This window comes from Penaeus monodon, chromosome 35, assembly GCF_015228065.2.
Source record: "Penaeus monodon isolate SGIC_2016 chromosome 35, NSTDA_Pmon_1, whole genome shotgun sequence".
NCBI classification, from domain to species: Eukaryota; Metazoa; Arthropoda; class Malacostraca; order Decapoda; family Penaeidae; genus Penaeus; species Penaeus monodon.
In genome coordinates this window covers 23,570,636-23,578,761 of record NC_051420.1, presented here as the reverse complement: position 1 = coordinate 23,578,761, position 8,126 = coordinate 23,570,636, and the positions used below count along the sequence as shown (strand labels likewise).

Below are 8,126 nucleotides of genomic sequence, written 5' to 3'. Positions count from 1 at the left end.
GGGGAAAAAAAGGGGGGGGAAAAGAAAGTGAAATAAATGAAGAAAAGATAAGGGCAGAGGAGACGAAGGAAAAGGGCCAACTCAAGAGCAAAGAATAAGAGAAAGGACAAGCGGGAGTTATCAAAGCCTACATGTAACACGAATAAACACAACCGCGAGGAATGGGAAGGCGGAGAGAATAGTGAAGGATGGCAGAGAAGGGAGAAGGGCGGGCGGGGTGGGGGCGCCGGGGGTCGGAGCGAGGGCGAAGGGTGGAGGGCAGAGGGTGCGCGAGGAGGGGCGGGGGTGGGGGAGGGGCCCGGGTGGGGAGGGGCATTAGGTTGTACTCACATGGCGAGTCAGTTCGCTCTCTCGCGCACATACACACACACGCGACACGAACGTGGCCGCGGACGGCTGCGGACGGAGCGGTTGTTTGCTTGTGTTGGTGAGCGGCTGGAACTCGGCTCGCATTCGTGTTGTCTCGACCTGCGTTGCACATTGCAACATTGCGAAGAGTGCCGTTGGAGAGGTTCGACGGTAGGCCTATCTGGCAGGCGGTTGTGGCGTCTCGGCGTGGAAACGGAGCAGATTGTGCCGGGCTGCGGCATTACAGTGCTGGTGATACGATCAGGCAGACAGAGAGGGAGAGGGAGGGAGAGGAAAGAGGGAGAGGGAGAGGGAGAGAGGGATCCCGGCTTGGAGGACTCCGTTTGGGTGCCCCACTGTGTAGTGACACCCTCGCCCACCCGGCCCACTCACCAGCTCCCCCCTCCTCCCTCATCATCATCTTCACCCCCCCCCCCCCCTCACTGCACGTCATGTCACTTGACAATTCACATTAGAAACGGTGCGAAGCTCGGTTCGCGAACAGTTTGCTCAGTGAAGAGGGAAATCGAATTCTTTGGAAACGAGACCTTGTGTGAAGCGAGGGAGTGAATTCGTGTTGGGGGGAGAAGCGTGTTATGCCACACGTTTAGTGTTGCGAATTAGTGATTACGACAGTGCCGGTGATGAAGGAATGAAAACGGGAGGACGTGATCGCATGCACTGCATGGTGAGTGTCTTATTGCGTAACAGTGCGTATATTTAGATAGACAAAAATAGAAACAAACAAACAACTTTGGCTTTGGTGATACAGTGATGGTTGAAAATGTTTTTGTTGCCACGGGTTGCAGTGAATGTGCAACTACATGAAGACTATACAGTGACAGTGTCAGGGGTCAGGTGGGTATGTTAAGTAAAGTGCAGGCTGAGATGTGGTGGGTCTGGGGTTTTTTATATATATACTATATATATATATATATATTATATATATATATATATATATATATATATATATTTTATATATATATATATATTGTTTTTTTTTTTTTTTTTTTTTTTTTTTTTTTTTTTTTTTTTTTTTTTAAAATTTAATTTTTATTATGTGTATATGTGTGTATTATGTTTTATATATATATTATATATATATTTTTATATATATATATATATATATAATATTATATTATATAATATATTATATTATATATATATAATATTTTTAATATATATATATTATATATTTAATATATATATCTATATATATATAATATAATATTATATATATATATATATATTTTATATTATATATATATATAATATTTTATATATTTTAAAATTTTATGTTGTGTGTGTGTGTGTGGTGTGTGTGTGCGTGTGTGTGGTGTGGGGTGGGGTTTTGGTGTGGGTGGTGGTGGGGTGTGTGTGTGGTTGTTGGTGTTGTGTTGTGTGTGTGTTTGTGTGTGGGTGGTGTCTGTGTTGTGTGTGTGTGGGGTGTTTAAAATTTTATATATATATATATATATATATATATATGTATATATATATATATATATAATATTATAATATAATAATATATTTTGGGTGTGTGTTGTGTTGTGGTGTGTTGTGTGTGTGTTTGTATTTTATTTATTTTTTTTATCTTTTTTTTTTTTTTTCTTGTACGGTTATGTCAATCTCTTTTCGTAAATAACATGTGTTTTAAGACGGCAAGGATATTTCTGAAAAACAAATTTTTATTTGGTTTCTTTATTTCTTTGTTCTCTTTGCGCCGCCAGGTTTGCAGTTCTTGCGACTGGCTGGGCGACGCGCGCCGCGAGCCCCCGAGGCTTCCCACCGGAGCCGTCTGAATGGGGTTCATTTGAGCAATTTGTAAATAGTCGGCGGGTTGAATGGTGAGACTGCCAAAAAGGGTGACCTTTGACCCCGGCTATGACTCGCCAGCCCTCTCACCCTTTCCCGCCCCATTAGCGCCAGCTCGCTAAATTTTCTTATGTTTTTCCCTGGGCAGTCCATAAATAATGCACCGTTACCCCTGGCCTTGCCAGGGCTTTAGGTCGGGACGGTCTGATCGCTTCAAAAATTGTGCCGATAAGCACGTTAAAGAAACCAGGGAAACTAAATGGTTTCACATTGATCTTTTAAACGATCGTAAAAAGATTTTAAATCCTTCAAATGACCGCATACCTTAGGGTACATTACGTAAGTCGCCCCGAGTAATATAAACTTGTAGCTTCTTAATTTACTAGACGTCACGTCAGACTGACCCTAAACATCCTCTCTCTGATCCCTGAGCCCTTTGTCAGACCCCCCTTCTTTTTTCTCCTCACTCACCCGCTATTCATCCATGTCTCTGCTGTGTTGGGGAGAAGGTTCCTCCCTGTTTATTTATCTTTTTATTTATTCATTTATTTCCTCTATATGAATTTCTCTTTCTGTCCTTTCTTTCCTGTCTAGTCTCTTGCCCTTCATGGGCCGCATCCGTTGTCACAATTCCTCGCCCCCTGTCGAGGCAAGGGCATCGTGGCAGAAGTGGCTGGGGTCACACCTTTATTAAACAAACAGCGACTTTTCACAGGCGAGGGTAGTTACAGTGGGCGGCCCCACGAAGGGGGAGCAGCGTGCTTAATAAGGCGGTAGGGGGGGGGCAAGGGAGACAGAAGCATGTGACGGCAAAGCAAAGACTCTCCACTGAGGGTTGGTGTAAGTCTCTTGCATGACTTTTCTTTCTCTGGATTTTTTTCAATAATTTTCTCCTCCTTGTTTAGGTGTTGACACTTAAGATGGCGTTCCCAGATGTTGGGAAACAGAATGCCTGTGCATTGTGTCTGTGCGTATGTGGTGATTGTTTTGGGGGTGTGTGGTGTGTGTGTGGTGAGGTTTTTGTGTGTGTGTGTGGGTGTGTTGTGTTTGTTGTGGTGTGGGGGTGTGTGTGTGTGTGTGGTGTGTGTGTGTGTGTGTGTGTGTGTGTGTGTGTGTGTGTGTGTGTGTGTGTGGTTGTGTGCGTGCGTGCGTGCGTGGCGGCTTTCCCCCACCACACAGCGTTTGAGATAGGGGAAATATCTGAGGCAAAGCCAAAGGTTGCAAACTGACTTTGGGGGAAATCACGCCCCGGAAAGGGGGCATGCAACGAACCTAGAGAGAGGAGAAGGGGCATGTCACTTGACAATCACATTAGAAAACGCGTGCCGGAACGCTCGGTTCGCGAACAGTTTGGTCTCAGTTGAAAGAGGGAAATCGAATTCTTGGAAACGAAGAGACTTGTTGAAGCGAGGGGTGGTGGAGGTTTAGATGCGTGTTTGGTGGGGGATGTAAGCGTGTTATAGCCACACGTTTTAGTGTGGCGAATTAGTGATTACGGACTAGTGCCGGTGATGAAGTCTGGGGTGGAATGGGAAAACGGGAGGGACGGTTTGATCGATGCCACTGCATGGGAGTGTCTTAGTTTTTTTTGTTTTTTTATCTTTTTGTTTTTTCTTTATTTACTTGTTATTGTTTTCCTTCTTGGTTCATCTTGTCTCTTTTTGTTTTTTTGAGTAAACAGTGGATCTATTTTAGAATAGACCAAAAATAGAAAAACAAACAAACAAACTTTAGGCTTTGGGTGATACAGTGATGGTTGGGGGAAAATGTTTTTTTGGTGCCACCGGGTTTGCAGTGATATGTGCCACAACTACATGAAGACTATACGTGAAGTGTTCAGGGGTTCCAAAAGGCGTTAGGGTTATATTATGCAAGTTATAAAGTGCAAGGCTGAGATGTGGTGGGTCCTGGGTTTATAGATATATATTATATATATATATATATATAATAATTATATATATATATATATATAGATATCTATATATATATATATATATATAATACCCTACTTTATATTTTTTTTTTTTTTTTTTTTTTTTTTCTTCTTTCTTTCTTTAATAATATATGGTTATATTATATTGTATGTGATATAATCTTGTATTCGTTTCCCTTGTCATTCTTCCCGATCTTTTTTTTGTGTGCCTGTCTATGGCTCTCCCTTCTACCTCGTGTGTATGTTTTTTTTATTGTTTATATATTTATATATAATATATATATATAATATTTATATATACTATAATTAATATTATATATATTTATATATAGATATATATATATATAATATATATATATATATATATATATTATATATATATATATATATATATATATAATATATATATATATATATATATATAATTAATATATATATATATATAAGATATATATATATATATATTATATATATATATATATATAACTATATATATATATATATATATATATATATATATATATATATCTATATATAATATATATATAGTTATGTGTGTGTGTGTGTGTGTTCTCTTGTGTTCGTGCTGTGTGTGTGTGTGTGTGTGTGTCCCTGTGTGTGTGTGTGTTTGTGTGTCTGGTGTGTCTGTGTGTGTCTGTGTGTGTGTCTTTGTGTGTGTCTTTGTGTATATATTATATATATATATTATATCTATATATATTATAGATATACATATATATATATTATGTGTGTGTGTGTGTGCTGTGTGTGTGTAGTGTTTGTTAGTGTGTTGTGTCTATGGACTCGTGTTTACCGTGTTTGTGGTGTTTTTGTATATATTATTTAGTTATTTATCATTTTTTCTCCCCCCGTTTCTTGTGTACGGTTATGTGCATATCTCTTATTTCGTCAATAACATGTGATTAAGACGGCAAGGATATTTCTGTAAACAAATATTTATTTTGGATTCTTTATGTTCGTTATGTTCATCATTGCGGCCGCCAGGCTTGCAGTTCTCTGCGGACTGGCTGGGCAGACACGCGGCCGCCGAGCCCGCCGAGGCTTCCCAAGCGTGGTTCATTTTGGAGCAAGTCGTAACTAGTCGGGCGAGTGAATGGTGAGACTGGCCAAAAGGCTGACCTTTGACCCGGCTAATGACTCGCCCATGCCCTCTCACCCTTCCTGCCTCCATTAGCGCCAGCTCTGCTAAATTGTCTTCATTGTTTACCCATGGGCAGTGCCATAAATAATGCACCGTTACCTCCTGGCCTTGCCAGGACTGTTAGGTTACGGTACAGGTCGTGATCGCTTCAAACTTGTGCCTGATAATGCATCGTTAATGAAACGCAGGTACATCATAAACAGGTTTCACATTGATCTTAAATCGATCGTAAATAGATTTTAAGATACCATTCAAACTGACAAGCATACCTTGAGGGTACACTACGTAAGTCGCCCCGAGTAATATAAACTTGTAGCTTCTTAATTTACTAGACGTCACGTCAGACTGAGCCCTCACAACATCCTCTCTCTGAGTCCCTGATCCACTTAGTTCAACGTTACCCACCCTTCTGTTTTCTCCACTCGCTCACCCCGCTATTCACCATGTCTGCTGCTTTCTCCCTCTACTTTCCGTGTTGGGGAGAAGGTTCCTCCCTGTTTATTTATCTTTTTATTTATTAATTTATTCCTCTATATGAATTTCTCTTCTGTCCTTTCTTTCCTGTCTAGTCTCTTGCCCTTCATGGGCCGCATCCGTTGTCACAATTCCTCGCCCCCCCTGTCGAGCGGCCACCAAGGGGCATCCCGTGTGCAGAATACGTTTCAGTTGGCTGGGGTCACACCTTTATTAACAATCAGCGACTTTTCACAGGCGAGGCGTAGCTGTACAGTGGTCGGCCACTATCGGAAAGGGGGAGGTAGCAGGCGTGATTAATAACAGGCGGAGGCGGTCGGGGGGGGCTGGGAGAAAGAAGCAAGAAGGCATTGTTGACGGCCCAAAGCAAAGACTCTCCACTGAGGGTTGGTGTAAGTCTCTTGCATGACTTTTCTTTCTCTGGATTTTTTTCAATGATTTTCTCCTCCTTGTTTAGGTGTTGACACTTAAGATGGCGTTCCCATGGATGTGGGGGGAAAACAGAATAGCCCTCGTGCATTGGTCTGTGGTATGTGTGAGTTTTGTTAGTTGTTTACGTGTGGTGTGGGTCCTTCTCTGTGTCTATTGGTTGTCTGTCGTTTTGTGTGTGTGTGTGTGTTGCTGTGTGTATTCTGTAGTGTCATGATTTGTGGTTAGTGTGTTTCGTGTGTGTGGAGGCTGCGTGCTGCTGTGCGATCTTCTTCTGTCGCCTGCGTGCGTGCTTTCCTCACACACACAGCGTGTTGAGGTAGGGAAGTATCTGAGGCAATAGCCTAAAGTGCTTGCAATCTGACTTGGGTGGAAATCACGTCCCTGGCAAAGGAGTGGCATGCAAACGAACCATAGAGAGAGGGAGAAGGGGAGGGGAGAGAGCGAGGGAACCGGAAGAGCGGGGCAGGCGGGAGAGTGGTGAAGGGTGAAGGGAGACGGGAGAGGGAAGGGAAGGGGAGAGGGAAGGGAAGGGGAGAGAGGGAATGGGGAAAAGGGGGGGGACGGGGGAGGGGAGGGGAAGGGGGAAGGGAAGGGAGGGAAGGGAAGGGAGAGAGGAAAAAAGGGGAAAAGGAGAGGGTAAAGGGGGGGGGGGGGGGAAGGCGAGGGGAAGGGAAGGGGGGAGGGAAGGGAAGGAGAAGAGGGAGTGGAGGCGGAAAAGGGAGAGGAATGAGCTGAGGGAGCGAGGAGCCGAGAGCGACCGACGGGCGAGATCGAATGAGAGAATAAGTTTCACTGTATAGAGAGCTAGCTCAGCTTAGAGTTGCGCGGAATTAACGAGGAATCGAGCGCGAAGGAGTAGCGAGAACGAGAAGAGTATCACGAACGCCGGTAAATGAATCGATGGGAGGAGCGAAGAGGCGCAAGGAGCGAGGAAGGAGGACTAGGAGCCGATGCTGGTGGAGAGAGAGAAGGAAGAGAGTGAGAAGGAGAGAGAGAGAGAGCAGAAAGAAAGGAGAGAGAGAGAGAGAGGAAGCAAGTGACAGTTTAAGCGGAACAGATAGAAGGAGAGAAGAGGATGAGAGAAGGAAGAGAAGTGACGAGGAGAGAGAGAGAGAGAGAGAGAGGAGAGAAGGATGAGAGGAGAGAGAGAGAGGAGGGGAAGGAGATTGATAGACGAGAGAGAGAGGGATGGGACAGAAGGAGAGAGAGGAGAGAGACGAGAGAGAGGAGGGGCGGAAGGAAAGATTCTCTCTAGAGAGGGAGACGAGGAGAGAAGGGAGAGAGAGAGAGGAGAGAGAGAGAGAAGCAGAGATTGAGAGAGAGTTACGAGAGAGAGGGGGAAAGGAAGCTGAGAGAGAGAGAACGAAGGGGGGTGTGTGAAGGAGAGACTGAGAAGAGAGAGAGAGGACTAGACAGCTGGATCCCCCCCTTTGAGAGCCCGAGGAGAGAGAAGGGAGAAAGAAGAGAGAAGGAGGCGGGGAGAAGTGGCGGGGGGGGGGACAGGAAATGATGCAGAACGAGAGGAGAGAGAGAGGAGAGAAGTGAGAGAGAGAGAGAGAGAAAAGTAAGTAGGAAGCGAGGCCGAAAGGCTGACCGGAGTCCAGAGAAGAGAGAGAGAGATGAGCAGAGAAAGAGTCTAAAAAGGACCAGGATCGAGGAGAGAGATGGGGGGAGCGGTGAAAAAGATGAAACAGATGAGAGAGAGAGAGAAGGAGAGATAGAGAGAAGAAGGAGAGAGAGAGAGAGAGAAGGAGAGAGAGAGAAGAGAAGAGAGAAGTGAGACCGAGAGAGAGAGGAGGAGAGGAAGGAGAGAGAGAGAGATGAGAGAAGGAGAGAGAGAAGTACGAGAGACAAGGAGGAGAGAGAGAGGAGAGAGGAGTGGATGGGGACAGACAAAATTAGGTAGAAACTTGGATTGCCGCCATTCATCATATAATTTGTGCACCTCAGCTGCTGTCGGCG

General features: G+C 44.1%; 1 protein-coding gene across 4 annotated transcripts in view; it reads left to right on the top strand.

The window, feature by feature from the left end:
- The first annotated feature begins 384 nt into the window (after positions 1-384).
- LOC119595123 (abnormal cell migration protein 10-like) overlaps positions 385-8,126 on the top strand; it is a 164,612-nt gene continuing 156,870 nt past the window's right edge. Inside the window, exon 1 of one of the 4 annotated variants that reach the window (XM_037944280.1) lies at positions 385-519. The gene's annotated coding sequence lies outside the window, so the exon portion shown is untranslated. Of the gene's footprint in view, positions 520-828; positions 1,037-8,126 lie in introns of those variants that run through there. The other 3 variants (XM_037944278.1, XM_037944281.1, XM_037944282.1) reach the window with 3 other exon arrangements.